Source organism: Leptosomus discolor, chromosome 4 (genome assembly GCF_034619465.1).
Source record: "Leptosomus discolor isolate bLepDis1 chromosome 4, bLepDis1.hap2, whole genome shotgun sequence".
Taxonomy (NCBI): domain Eukaryota; kingdom Metazoa; phylum Chordata; class Aves; order Leptosomiformes; family Leptosomidae; genus Leptosomus; species Leptosomus discolor.
This window is the reverse complement of record NC_141394.1, coordinates 1,740,365-1,756,219: the sequence shown is the minus strand read 5'-3', so window position 1 is coordinate 1,756,219 and position 15,855 is coordinate 1,740,365.

Here is a 15,855-nt window from a genome sequence, read left to right as displayed (position 1 = left end):
AAGCCAGGATGCTGTTGGCCTTCTTGCCCACCTGGGCACACCGCTGGCTCACGTCCAGCCGGCTGCCGACCAGCACCCCCAGGTCTCTCTCTGCCCAGCAGCTCTCCAGCCGCTCCTCCCCAAGCCTGGAGCGCTGTCTGGGGGTGGTTGTGGCCCAGGGGCAGGACCCAGCACTTGGCCTTATGGAAACACATGGAATTGGCCTTGGTCCCACGATCCAGCCTGTCCAGATCCCTCTGTAGAGCTGCCCTGCCCTCAAGCAGATGGACCCTTCCACCCAGCTTGGTGTCATCTGCAGACTTACCAAGGGTGCACTCCGTCCCCTCATCCAAATAGTCCGATTCCCACGTTTAGGGGGGCGGGTCTCAGATTTAGCTTGCGAACTGCCAAAGGTAATTTTTGGAACTATCTAACCTAATTGGTACTTTCACTTCTGACAACAAAGATCCTCGATCTTTTGACCAAATGACATTTTCTTTCATATTCTCTGTTCCCATATAATGTATCTAATCCTGTAGAATTCCACACACACACACCCCTTCTGTTGAGTTTTTTTGCCCTTTCTTTAATTACATCCTAACTTTTCTCATACTAAAATACTTAGTTCTCGTTTGGGCCTTGATTTGTTTTAATTCTTAATGCCCCCAAAGTCATAGGGGCCATTTATTCAATTATTCATGCAACCATTGGATAGAGAAGCTGCACACTTCAATTTAATTTCCGACTGCTTGTGAGGTAACAGTGAAGAACTGCTGTAAAGTCCAGTGAACTCACGACCTCCTGCTTCTATAAGGTGATCTACAGTATCAGTTGTGGGAAAGAAGTAAAGGAATTTTATGTGCTTGGGAAAAAAGTACTGTTCCAGAATGAAGTATGGAAACATTTATTTATTTTTTCTCCCCCTTGGTGGCTGTGGTCCTCTCTGAGTAACAGTACAAACATAAAAATCAACATTCTCTTTCTTACTATTATTTTTCAGCTTTTAGCTACTATGACTTTGTTTATCTTCCTTATAAGGAAAACTATAAAAGCTAATTTTAATACTGGATTTTACAATGTTTACTGAGCTGCTTTTTAAAAATTTTCTGAGCTTGTAAAAGTATAATTATTGTATCCTAATAATTATAACAGACGACATTTCTCTTCCTCTTCACTGTGTTTGATCTAAACTGCAAATTTCTGATCTCCTTGTCAAAGACAGAGCTGTTTTCTTGGGAATATTTTGAACTTTGATGAAAGTTTTATGACACTTCCAACAAAACATGCTGCTCGTTAAAGTTTTATAGAGAGAGAGCTCTATCTGCATTGTTTTGGAATTGTAAATATCACATAATTGTCATCAACGAGTAGTTGATGAAAAAACCTGTTCCCAGAAGCTTCTGTCTGCAGACAGGCGTTTGGTGTCTCGGACAAATACGTGCTCTCGCTGTCCCAGTGTACCAAGACAGGGCTCTCTTCGTTCTGTCGTGGTGATGGTCCCCAAAGTCAAACAATGATGAAACTGGTGATTTATTTATAACATTTTGCAGAGGAAACAAATTTTGTAGTCTTTAAATATCTTATTCTTTCTTTCTCTTTGGCCCACGACGTACCTGGAGATTAGGGTCCCATTAGTTTCCTTCATACAGTTTTTATGAGTCAAAACTTAGACATCTGTCTTTGGACAGTAACGAATAGCTGTGGTTCCTCAGCCACGGGAACACGAACTGCAGCGCTGTTTTGTCACAGGACATCTAGCGCAGGCAGCTGGCAGCTGACACAACTGCTAGTTCTCCTTAATATTTGAGCCTTAGGGAGCCTCCCTAGAACAAACAAACAAGACTGTAAGTGTGTGTGTCTATATGTATATTTTTTTTTTAAGGATTGTTTAAAAAACATAATTGGCGCACGTTGGTTTCAAATCACTTGGTATTTCTTGTAGTTCCTCTGATAACTGTGTAGAGAAAATGCCCTGTGTAATGAAACGCTGTTCCCTTTCGGAAGCACTTGGGTAATTTGACTCCCAGACAGCGTGAGGTTTTATCTTGTCGTTGTGAACACTTCGTGAAGATATAAAGACGTTAGTCAGACAAATTGGGGTTTTTTTTTAGGAGAGACAGTCTAATTAAAAATCAGAACATTATTATTTCATATTATCTAATTAGAGCAGGTGCCATTTTTCTCCCCTTCTAGCTGCACGAGGAATACCTGCCCGGCTCCCTTCTGGCTCCTCGGGATGCGAGCGCACTCGGAGGAGGGAGCTCACCGCTCACCGAGGCGACGTTCACTGCGCCGAGCCAGAAGGAGTGACGCAGGGGAGGTAAATGGAAGCCGACGCGTTTTTCTCAGCTGGGGTGTATACTTTGCATGTTGGCAAGTAGTATTTTTCCTGAATCGCCTCCTGAAGGTGTGGGTTTTGTCTTTATTGATAATGTAGGGAGCCTAGGGAAATCGTGTCTGGATTTAGCTAAGTGTCGTGTCTAGAGTTAGGTGATGTGAGTACCTCTTTCAGTCATAAAAGTAGAACATAGATGTTCATTTAAATTGTAGTGCTGGCAGAGCTGCAAAACAATGATAATCACAATATAATTAGAATCCGTATCATGAGAAAGTTATGTACACAAAAGTGTTAGAAAGACAATAAACTTCAGAAAGACAGATTTAATAAAATGAGGGAGCTCATCAAAAATGCCCTAAGGAAAAGTAAACTCCTTGGATGTGGCATTTATTCCACTTAAGGAAACAGTAACAGTGTCTCAGGAGGTGTTGTATTGCTGAACAAAATGAGAAATAGAAAGAAACCTACATAGCTAAATAACAAATTTCAACCGATTGAACCAAGAAGAGATCCTTCAAAAATCTGACCCACTGTAGCCAATAAACAGGAAAATAAAATAAAGAACAGTAGCTAGTCTGTGTGAAGGACACAAGAAAGGCCAGAACAAATTTCCAGAGTACCTAATGAAATGCATAAAAAGAAACAAAGCTTATCTTTAAATACATGTATTAAAATGGACAGAAATGTTAGAATTGATGGATAAAAACCTCTTTTGCTAATAAAAGTGAAGTACTCTCAGAGACTCTGTCAGAAAAAAGTAAGGTCACAAAGCTGTTGGATCAGCGGGGACAGATAGAAGGCGTAAAGTTATTCTGCCTGAACTCTGTATGAAATGTCTGACCAGCCACTAAAATACCCGGTCTCTTACCAATCCAGAAGACTGAAGAACTTTGGTTATGTATGTGCTTAAGAGGGTTTTAAACCTCCGAACAAGTTTACGGCTCTCCTTGGTAAATTAATTATCCCTAAAACACAGTCCTAGAACATCTGTAAAATCATGGTGGAAAAAAGATTTAACCAGGACAGCGTTTTGGAAATGGAAACTGCACTTCAGTGATCGTGTGTTTCTTTGCATTTGTAGTGGCTGTAGGAGAAGCAAATGAGTTTGACAAGAAGCAGCCGAGGAGGTGAAGCAGGCGTGGGTAAAAGGTCAGGAAAATCTCCATAAGGAGCAGGCAGCAGAGGCTTGGGGTACGTAAACATTTTTGAAACAAATTGATATTTCTGCATGAAGTTTGTTGTCACAACAGAGGTATTGAGTGGGGTGCTGGAATTCAGAGTTACTGAACGGTGCCATCGGTGACAGGGAAGATGACGTGGCAGGGCTGCCTAAAACCCGTGCAGGTCACCTCAGCCTGGCAGAGGTTGCGAGCACACTCGGGGAATTAGAACTTCAGATGACTCCGAGCTGGGGGAATGCTCTGAAGCAAACCAACCAAACCGGTGTAGGAACTGACTGTACGTGTGAATGAGGGGAAAAACACGGTGGGTGAGCATTCAAGGAGAAGAATCTTGGATTTGCCATAGATCACAAGGCATGAAGGGTTGGCCAGCGAAGGTGTCGAGGTGAGCCAGGCCCAGGCAAGGCGAGTGTAATTTAGAGCAACTCATTTAGCAGCTAGAGAGGGTTGGAAAACAATGGAAAGCAAATTCTGGATGCAAAGTAATGTACGTAAGATGGGAAGATGAGAGAACAACTTCTAGACTTCCAAACTGACTCTTTCAGCTCAGGTAGCTCGCTGCCGTTGTAGAAATCTCAGAGAAAATCCTTTGCTGAATGCAGCTTCAGGAAAAAAAAAACAAACAAGGTATTAGAATGCCTAAAGGCAGAACGGAAGGAAATCCTAAGGAAAATATGATAATGTATGTCTGTAAATGAGTGCTGAAGGTTTATTTGAGTTACTATGCTCATCTCTCCAAATATTGAAAATTATTTGCCTCACCGAAACATTCTCTTTTATGAAAAGAGTTTGAAATAACTGAGCGTACTATTTTAGAGAAGCGATAAACAGTACAGTTGGCAGAAAAGTGGCTTAGAAGTCATTTGCTTATTTAAGTATTTACTGAATTAGGATAAAAAAAATCTATAGCACAATTATTTTTGCAGTAAATACTGTAAAACTGATTTTGGAAACACAAATACGTTTCCGAAATGAGAAACGCTCCTGATGGTCTGTAACCTAAAGAAGAAAACTCTTTCCTGTTCTTCTCCTTGAGTTTGATGTACCAGAAGCATCCACTTATTAAGAAAAATGCCGAGACCTCCACGTACTGAAAAATTCTTGCAGTTGCAACACCATAGCCCCCGATAACCAGGACCATTTTGTATTTGGTAGAATTGGGGCCATAGAAATAGGAAAGGCAGATTTTTTAACCTGAGGTTATAAGACATAAAACTGCTAATGAACATCACACGGGAGTCTGCTTGAATCGTGTTTATCTTCTGCATAGGTGATCTAGGCATTGCTGTTTGTAATTGTTGCAGATACCTACTGCTGTGAAGCACAAGGTTAAAAAGAAAAGAAAAGTAAATTAATATCTAAGGATGCAGTGCAACATCGTTGAAGGACTATAATACCTAGCTATTCAGATTATTTTTAGAGTAGTTATCTCTCAAGTGTAGAATGATTGGGAAAAAAAATATTTAAGGAGGAAAAATCATAGTGCACCTATGAAGTATTTTAAAGCATCGATTTGAACCTCTTCAGAAGAATCACCAGTGTAAAGTTTTAGCTATGTACATACATGTATATATATTTGCAAAAATGTTTGCATTTATATATGTGCATACACACACTCACATTTTATAATACAAATACAACTCTGTGACACTTGTAGTGGGCAAAAATAAGAAAAAATATATTCCTGAGTTGTATTAATAAATTTAAATGCTTTATGGGCCGTGCCCTTCCTTTCGTTACCTCTTTTTTTAAAGCATACTAGGAACAATCTGATATTCTTTCCCTGCCCACAAGTCCCATCAGTGGGAGCTAGGGATGGTCAGCTAATTCAGGTACAGCCTGGCTGCAAGTGCTGTTCCGCTGCCGGCTTAAGGAGGCTTTTCCCCGCAGCCTGAAGGGCTTCCTGGGAAAAGCAGTGAGGAGCTGCTTAAGTCACCTTGTTCTCTGCTGTAATTAAAAACCCATGACGTTACAGAAAGTCGGGATGAAGTGCCATGAACTATAGTTGCTTGCCAAACGAGGCTCAAATAAACACTCTCTACCTTATTTCAAAAGCCTGACACAACCTTTGTGTTTAGTCTCTGTGACCTTTTCTGAACTCCTAGTGATCTTCGGGACGTGACTCTGTTCATTGTTCTGTATCTGCTGCTTTGGATGTGATTGACTGAAACACAAGGATGCAAAAATATTACTGTAAAGGCTGTACCCCTCTATAGGTGCTGCATGGTGGGTGGGTGGGTCCCACGTGAGAAAAACGTCAGCTTCCTAAAAATGCAAAAGCTAGAAGTAAAAGAGGATGAAGTACCGTGTCACAGCCTGTTAGCCTAGAAGATGAAGTTTATAGACAGCTACTGTGTAGCTTATGTGGATGAACTGCCAACATCCATGAAAAGTAGTCATAGCTGAAGTCGTGAGTTGAGTTACTGGAGCTTGGGCAGTAGTGCTGCAGTGCTACGGGAGAGATGTGGGATAGAACGGCGATACCAGCCGAAATTTGGAACTCAAAAGCTGCTCAAGTCTACATTGAGGCCTCAAAATAATGATTTTTATTTCCGGAAATGCTGGGCATCTGCTTGCCTAAACAGAAAAAAGTGAAACACCTCTGAGATCAAAACACTTAAGTTAGGCTTGCAAGTTTAGACACACGTGAACAACTTCAGATACACAAAGAGCTCAGTTCTCTGAGGTGTAAAGGAAGAAACAAAGTAGGGGTCGATACTCAACCTGTCCTTGGGAACATGGCATCCAGTACAGCCCGTGCGTTTTCCTACCGATGTCGAATGCTTGCTACCTAGCGAGATAATCTGTTTGTAGTCCGTGTGACCCTCCCTGTATCCCGCACACTTCTGTGTATAAAGTGTATATGTAAGGCATTTTACATTCTTCTTTTACGTAGAAACAAGGTTAGTTTATTCAGAAGACGCATTGTAAAGGTCAAGATTGAAAGTTGGCTCAGGGGTGAAAGTGAGACCACGGAGTCAACTCGCCGGGGTCTGGAAAAAACCGCGACTGCAGCACCTTTATGCCACGCATTTGCATTTCCTAGCAATAGTTTTCCAAGCAGGCATATTTACAAGACCCAGTGCCCTGCAGAGGCAGGCCTGGAGGCAGTGTGGGTGCATTACTTGTGTTAGCTGCCTTTGGGAAACCTGGTGTCACGCGGTGGTCTCACGGCCAGCAAGCTTTCCTCCAAAGGTAGTTCAGTGCGAGTCGGGTCCCACGTGTCTGCCGTGTCTCCGCTGCCTGCTGTAGGTGTGCCCTGGGGGCACGTACCTCCCTGCACCTTCAGCGGGTCTGCAGGAGCATTCCTGGACACTACAGTGGTTCGCCTACGGTGTTACGGGAAGGTGGTTCGTGATGGCTTGTGAACACCTTACGAAAGCAGAACTGTGGGAAACTGTATTGATAATCACAACAAGCGGACGAATTTATTGTCATTTTGGTATGATAAAATAGAAGCTAGCACTTGGACAATTTTTAATACGATTCAAAGTGAAGAAAACTTGTGGGTATGGTGTGATCTAGGGACTAAGTTCCACGTAATTCAGCTTGCAATTTCACTGTTAAAAACTAAGTGAATTACTTAATGAAGTATGAAGGGAACTTGAGTCAGGATTTGATCTGAAATTATTAGAAGTCTTCTAATTCCTGGAAGGGTCACCAAGGGTAAACCATTTAATTTCCCTCCCACAATGGCACACAGATTTGGAATCACTTGCTTCTATGCTGAGAGTTAGAACTGCCAGATTCCTACCGTACCACATATGCAAAGACCGTGCTGAGGGATATATCATGCAAAATGTGACTAAAGTAAACATGGTTTTGTTTGTGTCTCCTGAAATTAGTTTATCTTTTAATATGAGGACGTCTTGTCCCTGCTCTGTGCTGTGTACTTAATGTGCTGGAAAGGTATGTAATGATGGCCAGTTTAAATCTAGCTGGCTTGTGACAGATTCATAGCTGTTAGAATTGCAGCCATCATTAATAGTAATTTCAAATAATTTGACTTGAATGTGCGTGTGCCTGTAGTCCAGGACCCTGATTTTGGACATAGATCAGACCGGTTAGCGTATCATGCCCATCTGTTTGTAGGGAAGGGACCAAAACTCTGGCTATGCTGGAGCGTGCCACCGTTCCCACTTGAAGCACGTGCCTCATTTCCCTTTCATCTGGAGCCGAAAAATACAGGCTAGGGAATGGTGCGTGCCCCAAACCTGTCCAGTTATTAAGTCAGAGTAGGACTGGGAGGTGGAACCAGGCTCCCAGAGGTGGTAAGGGATTGTCCAATAACATAGTTCTGGTCTCTGTGGACTCTGTAGCTCTGCCTGTGTAAGTTACTTTTGGGGATTGCTGGGGATGTCAGCGGGCGTCTGAGGCTGGTTTAAAAGATAACGTCTTTGTGTACAAACCCAGCAGCTCTGGCTGGGAAACCCGTGGGCCAGAGAGTGCTGTAAGCTAATGCCATCGCAGCGTTGCGTGGGTCTGGCCAGGGAGGCTCTTCTCTGGCAATCCCCATCTTTCCACTGTTGGGAAGGGGACGCCCGAGCTTGGAAGTTCATTCGGAAGGGCCCGGGAGAGGAGTTCTTGTGTCGTGATCTCACGGCAAAAAGGATGTGATCATACCGTGACACCCAAGATTAAAAATTCCCACATGCGCTTCTCTTTCGCTGTTCTGAGTGTTCCTAGGGAATTGGCTGCTAAAGTCTTTCAAGAATTGTAGTCCAAAAAATATCTGTGCAGCTATCTCTGTGAATGCTAACCGAAAAAAAATGAGAAGGCTAAAAGGAAAGCTACAGCTTCAGTTTTTCTTCCTTATAATGGTACTTCAAGCAAAGGCCCGCGTGTCTCGGAAAATAGAATGGTTCACAATTCCCAAGTTCCTGTTATCCTGCTTACTCTAATCTTACCCTCAAATTTCAAGGGGACATCAGTTGGAACCACATTATTTATGTTAATCCTTCTTCCTGATTTTAAAATTATTATAATCTAATGAGGGAACAAGATGTATATGCAGTCTTAGAACTAACCAGGACAGTTCTGCTTTCAAAGTCTGGCCACTAAATATTCCAGCAGTTCTTGCCCTGTTCATTATAAAGATTCTTGAGAGAGTTCAAATAAAATACCTTTCTGGAAATTGCAGTCCACTGTCGGAAGAAAGAGAGTAGTCAATGAATTATCTTCTGTGAATTGCTCACTTATGTCTAAGATACATGTATTTTGTAATAATGTGTTCCAGACCTTGCTAAAGTAAGCCTGCAGTTCTTTGAGTGCTTCCTGGTGTGCTGTGTAGGTCCCTACCTAGCCCTCACGCCTCAGAGATCAGAGTGGTTAGCAGAATACAGCACTGGCTGCACGTGCGTGCGTGGAGTAGCTTTCCTCTCACAGAAGAGTAATTTAGTGCTCGCCCATGTACAGCTTGAAAACAGCACAAACACACTCAGTATGGAAGTACCTTCTGTATTCTGGGAAGAATATTATTGTACTGCATTTATTAGTATGTTTATAACCTCAGGCATCTATATTCTTTGGCAAATTTGCATCTGGTCGAATTTAGACTTAAGTATCAGTTTGTGTGACTTACAACATCGCACAGTGAGCTTTAACGAGTGAAGTTAATAGATCAGAAAACTTACGTTTTTGCAAACTATTTTGTCCTTATGTATTCTTCTGAAAACTGTTGATCAATTTCTGACTCTTTCTGTGAATCCTGTTGTTTACAAAATCACCTCCCTGTCAATGTGTTCGATGGGAAAGGCGTTTGTCCTTAGTGTAAAAGGAAATTAGAATGTGTGGCGTAGAGCGGTGGAGGGGCAGAGAGGAAGGTTAAAGTCGGTTGCTCTGCAAATTGTGGGTTTTATGAGCAAGGGACAGACACAGCCCTGGGGAAAAAAAGGCATGAGACTTCAGAAAAAGAACCTGTTCCCGCCGTTTCTCTGCAGGATCAGGCACACATAAGGTAGAAGGCAGAGAGCAGTGCAAAATCATACTGGGGAAGGCAGATAAACCTCATGTTAGGTCTGAAAAGGTACATGCTATATTATTTGGTTTAATTGCAGTGAAATTAAATGAGATTTCTATTTTGAGTTATTATCTTGCATTAGACTATTAGTATCTGAGAGTAATTTATTGAGCATCAGGCTGAGAAAGATAATTACTGCACCGTTTGCATAGGCGTGTTTTTGTGAGCCGAGGAAACTATGACTTGCTTCTCAGGGAACCCTCCGGTTAAACAAAGCTAAAACAAAATCCTGGACTCCAAACCTGATGCTACTGAAAAGAACAGTAACCCTTGAAGAAGGGTTTAGGAGAATGAGAATTTTAAAGGCTTGCTTGACAACAGTTTTCAGGGGTTTGGGTTTTATCACCTGAAACCAAGTCGCCTTATCACTGCCACCTGGGAAGGGATTAAGTAATTTGTCTCCACCTGAATTATTTTGAAAAGAACGCAGAACAGCTGAGGTCATTAGAGCCCACTGAAAAAAGAAGTTGTCATGTGAGGTTTGCAGGCGGGGGTCCCTTCTCTGTTTGGTCTGGTTTTACGTCTCTGTAGGTCAGGGGGACAGCAGAGGTGGTGTACACGTAGTCTGTGCGGGGCTCTTGCAGGACTTGAAGGGTACACGACTCTTCACTGGAGGTAAGTCTTGTTGGGGTGAAATTACTGTTGGTTAACAGCCCTACCTTGCCCTGTGTCTGAGACTTAGGAATTATGGGGGAGAGCGAGAGAGAGAGTGTGAATGTTTCTTGGTTAGCCTGCTCCCTCACAGCTACAGCGTAGTAACTGCTCACGGAGGTGGGTAAGGTGGACTTAATCTCTGCAGAAGATCAAATGATGTTACTGAATCTGGTACCTGAGAACTGTTGGGTGACTTAGATGAAGTTCCAGAGGTGGGAGTTATTTTCATTCTTTTTAATGATATTCTCTGTGCTTGACTGGATGTTGGAAGGGCTGAAGGTGTGACCTGGTGCGCTGCTGCTTTTCAGCACATGCCTCAGGAGCGCAGCGCTGGGCTCTTCTCTCCAGGCCGTGGGGCTGCTCTGGGCTGCTGTGGGGCCGCGCCGAGCGGTGCAGAAATCCCAGCACTAGCTTGAGAGTTTCCACTTTGTTTTCTAAACTGTGATAACTGTGTGCCCAAGGTCTTTCTCTGCTCCTTTCACTGACTGTAGATACTGAGCCTCCTTTTAATAGTTTACTAAAAAACAGTGGAGGGTGTGGTTTGGGTTTTTTTTGTCTGGTTTTGTTTTTTCTTTTTGCTGCTCTGTTCACAGGGAGCGCAGCTTGTACGTGTACGGGGCAAGAACCTCGAAAATACACTCTTACAAGCCTAACAAGATGTGATTTTGTTGGGAGCTCTAACTCCTTCTGCCTTTGTGTAACAATAAACTACGGGACTGGAGCCTTGCCTTACTCTGAGGAGGTTATGAAGCATGCCAAAATGAAAGAGAAAACAACTGAAACCTAGCTGAGCCGTGGTGGTGTTGAGTGATTGTGTTGTCATGACCTCATAGAAGAGGGGAGGTTGCTGATAGATGAAGCACTGCAGTGAAGGAATTTTCAGCAGAATTTGGGATACTGCCTTTAAAGGGAATTTGGTTAGATGTTTATTTTAATAAACATGTTGCAGGCATACCTGTAGCGTGGATTCTGCTACCAACTCGGGTAAAAGGCAGTCACTGTCACTCGAGTGTGCAAGGTTGGAAACACAGGTACGCAGTTCAGTCTTAATCCTTGAGCTGGAAGGAGTATCTTTAAAAGAGAGAGGGTTATTATTGTCTCTGAAACTCTTTAAGAGCCAGATAGTAATTCACCCTTCCTTTCATGCAGTTTTTGAAGTTCATGAACTCTGTAATTCACAAAATAAAATGTCAGGAGTCCCTTTTAACTTTTTTCCATTAACTTTGTTTATGCAATGAATTTCAGATGCTGACTGCGCTTTGAAAATCGTTGAGACTGGTTCTGTTAAGTGTAACTTGTCAGGGAGGGAGGGAGGGATTGCTAGCAATGCCCTAATGACGTCGGTGATGGTGTTGCCTCCTATCTGCAACATACCAGTCCCGAGGTGGTCGTGAAGTCAGCAAGTCTCGCATCCGTTGTTGTAAGCCTAGCGATTAGATACGGCTTTTGCTGTTCTGAGATCCTGGCAAAGCATTTCTGAAACACAGGCTCCAACGCTGCTTAGTCTTTCATAATTACGATGCTGTAACTATACAGAATTCTAACGTAATTCTTAAAGTAAGAAACATGTACAAGATGGAAATCCCTCTCAGGATGCTATTAGATTCGAGACAGAACCTTACCAACTTTGTTATTTTAGTCTTTGACCCATTGTACTTCACCTTTTCACTACTACCACAATAAATACCCTCTGTTAGCACAATTGTGTATAAAAGTTTTGTTTAAGATATGCAAGTGTTTACATTACTGAGACGTTTCCCCACCTTCTGACAAAGACTACCTAAGCGCTACCTCCTTTTTTCCGTGATGGTTTGTCACCATCAACGGGTGTTTCAAAAGGTAGGACCTCACTGATGTAGAGTTCCTGGTACAAGAGTCCTACCGTCTTGAGAAGCTATGTGGCTGTTTCATGGGCTGGCCAGGGTCTGAAAACATCTTCCTGGGTAATTCAGTAGAATTCCAGAAGATGCATTTTTACATCTGCCCCTTGTGAACGCAGATCTTTCTGGGCTAGGGACAGCAGGGCTGTGACAGTATTGTTAGAGGTGGATAACAGTAACCGCTTTCTTGGTGTAATGCCGTCAGCCAGGTTACATCAGAAATAGAGGGGTTTAGGTTTATTTGCAAAACCACTAAATTTGAGAACAAACAGAGAGGCAACTGCTGAGTTTATTTAAAGTTATGCTAATTCATGTTAAAATCCATCACTTATACCATTTCAGTTTATCTCCATTCACTGAAAATGAGAAGTTTTGATATATTCTGAAATTTAAAAACCCAAACCTTGCAGCCTTTGATATAGCATGCCTGTTTCTCGTGTATTCATAATATGCAAAGGAATCCTGCATTCTTGTAACCAGGAGGCACTTTGATGACAGTCTCCTGGGATTTGGAATATAACAGTAAATTTCAGGTTTACTTTGATATTTCATTTCATGACAGCCACAACAAATAAGCTAAGGTAGCTCTCCTATTCGAAGAGGAGAGCCAATTCCCAACAACAGATGTGGCTTTTGTAGTGCTCCTGCCAGGTATGATTCGGATAGCGCTGTCATTAGCCTTCCAGAAATTTTCTCACGTTTTGTGAATTGTCTCTGGCATTCTGTTCTACAGCCTTACTGTAGGTCAGCGTGGATTTGGCCCAAACTTATGCTGAAGCCTCTTGTTCCCCTTGATTACAGTTACTATTATTATTTTTAATGTCTAATTACTGACGGAGAAACTTAGTTTCTTTATTGTTTACTCCTATGGTTAAGTCTTTCTGATGAAATCCAGACTTCCATCTGGCATGGACTGATGTAGCTCCATAAAAGTTGGTGTTGATTTACACTTTGCTCACAAAATGATTGGGAGTTCATATCCTCTTGAGTCAGTTTTCTGTGTTTTAGTAAGGTCTGTTCAGTTTTCTTGTTGTGGATGTTTTATGCATCAGAAGTAATACAAAGAAATAATTTGTCCCTCACTTTCGTCGTGCCCTCGTGGGATACGGGCCCACCATGGTGTTCCGTGCGTACGTTTGAGTTTTAGCTGAAGATGGATGTGGTAGTTCCTTGACTATCTCACAAGAATTAATTTGTGCAACTGGCACAACTTGTGGTTGTTTTCCTTCCTGATGAGAGACACGTTTCTGTATCCCCTTTTACCCTTCAGGCACCGGGGACACTGTCATCACCACAGCCGATGCAAGAGCAGTTTGACAGGTGTGGGGGTTTGTTTTGCAAATGCACTAGGTCTACAACTAGAACGTGCCAAAGACGCAAAAGTAGCGTTTGTGGTTAAGAAGAGGCACAAAATACAAGTGACCATTTCTGTTGCTGCGTGAGTCAAAGAGTCTGCTTCATGTTGTGCTCCGGGTATGGGCACTGGTAAATCGATAACTTCTGGCGTGAGAGTAGCTTCACTGATGTTAATGGAACAATTCTCCTGTGAGGTGGGTTAGCAACTCCGGGTCAGAATGCACGCCGTTGGAGAATACTATTCACTGAGTAATTTCCTAAAGGACTTAATTCATTTGCCTGCTCTGTTCCATGAAGATGAGAAAAATAGAACGGTGTGAAAAAAGGTGTTCAAAATCTAGTTTGAGGAGAAGCCTCTACATTTCAGTGGTTGAGTTACTTTGACAAAATGAGAATGATGATGCTAGAAACAGGAGTATCGTACCTAAGCAGTTTGTTACTAAACCTTTTTGTTATTAAAGAGGACTCATATTTGGTAAGAAATCTTCACGTTTAAGTCCTCTTGGGTGTTACTCGAGACCCAAAGTTTTTTCTGCTCTCTTCTCATTTTCACTTCCGAGATTTACACATTTTGAAAGTGAAACACTGTTCAAGCTTTTGTGTTTTTAAATAATGTTTTCCATGCTTTGCCTGATATTTTTGAACGTCTTTTTAATAACCTACAAAGTTACTTCTTAAAATCTGATTTTTCTTGGTTTTGTCACATTACAAGAATTACAATTGCGCTTTAGATTGCCCTTCACATTTTTTTATCTGTCTCCTCAAAGTATCTAAACAGTTGTTCTACAGTTCAGTATTGTGTAAGTGTCCTGTACTGATCTGTTGAAAGACTTCGCTAATGCAATAAGAAATACAACCGTATTATTGTCATAGCAAAACCAGGACTTCTTCAATACAACATGGACTCTGTTAATATTTTACTTGCTAAAGCATGTGTCAGCAGGAGTGAGTGTACCTCCTAAAAGCTGTAACAGAATTGCGGGGTTTGTACGAGTGTGTATGAGTGAATTTTTGTAATTAACTGGCATTTCGTTAAAACTGAATTGTATTAATATCTAGACAGACTTAATGCTAGCCATTACAGAAATTCAGCAATTATCACTGGAAATATTAGTCACATTTTGAAGATAGATAAATAATAAAGAGAAATATCATTTCTCCCTTTGATTAAAACTCGATGAAGCATCTAATATAGCCCCTTGCACTTTATTTTACACTTTAGCAAATGGCTTTAAGTGTAATCAAACTTCATGTGCTTGCAGTGATGGCAGCATCCTTCTTTTCTATGTGACAGAGCACCACAGCATCAAATACTTGCTCGTGATCTTGCTTTCTGTGTGAGGCGCCTAAGATATCATTAGAAGCGTTCATCCTAGAATGAAAGTTAAGATTTGCAAAAAAGATTTACAGCTTGTAAATGATATTTTTGTCCCTAAGTGGCTTAACCTTCAGGAAACCCGGTAATTTATAGATGTCACTTCTGAGTTGGCTTTATTCCAAAGGGGAAAAGGAAAATAGGACTAGTGCAGCACTGTCTGTCAGTCAGATAGGAATCCCTCTAATATTCTGCAGATTAGACCGCGAGTCCTTTCTCTAGGCAATTAATTTGTGTGCAAGTCTAGATGAATTCAGCTTTAGAAAGGTTTTAAGAATAGAAGTCATTAGCCGTGATACACAGTATTTTTCTTAATATTTAGGTCCTGTGCAGAAAACCTCCCCTCGTTGTAGTTGTTTTCGTTTGTCATGAAATATCCGAGTGACTTTTAAAACAAGGAAATGTGTACAAAACTTAGTAAAGCTACTTAATACCAGGCAGGTGGAGAATTTGAAGTACAGTTCACGGGGGATTTCTCTCAGAAACACACGTCTACGTATGCAAATACACAACGTTGCTTGGCTTTGAAATTTTATATTCCTTAAATTCAGAATTCGGAAGTTCAGTGAGAGAAAATTAAAAAAGTAAAATCTCTCTTGACCAAAGTAAAAATGGGTAGTGTGCATTTTCTGGAGGTCCTGTGGCTCCCAGCAGTTTCATGATCCAGCTGACTTAATTTTAGCTGAAGATGATTATTGGCACAAACACAGTTTATTTGGCACACGTGTTTGAAAAGACCGAAGTGGACTTGGACAAATGAGACGCGCAGTGGCTTATGGATCTTGGACATCTTAGGAGATGGGTGCAGAGAAGGAAGCACTGCCCTGGTGATCAATTAATTTTTTTTTTCCGGAAGTTCATTGCTTGAGGCATAATTTAAAATATTTCACTGGCATGAGACCTGAGTAGGAATATTTTGCTCTTTTTTTTTTTTTCTTTCCTGCAACTGAGGTATGTGTGGTGGTAGTTAGAGTGGTGGTGCAGTAACGGGTGGCAGCTGTCTGCGTGGCCTCTGCAAGGTTTTGCAGTGCTGCTTATCTCTATCCCGCTTTAAACATTTTCATCACTTTGCT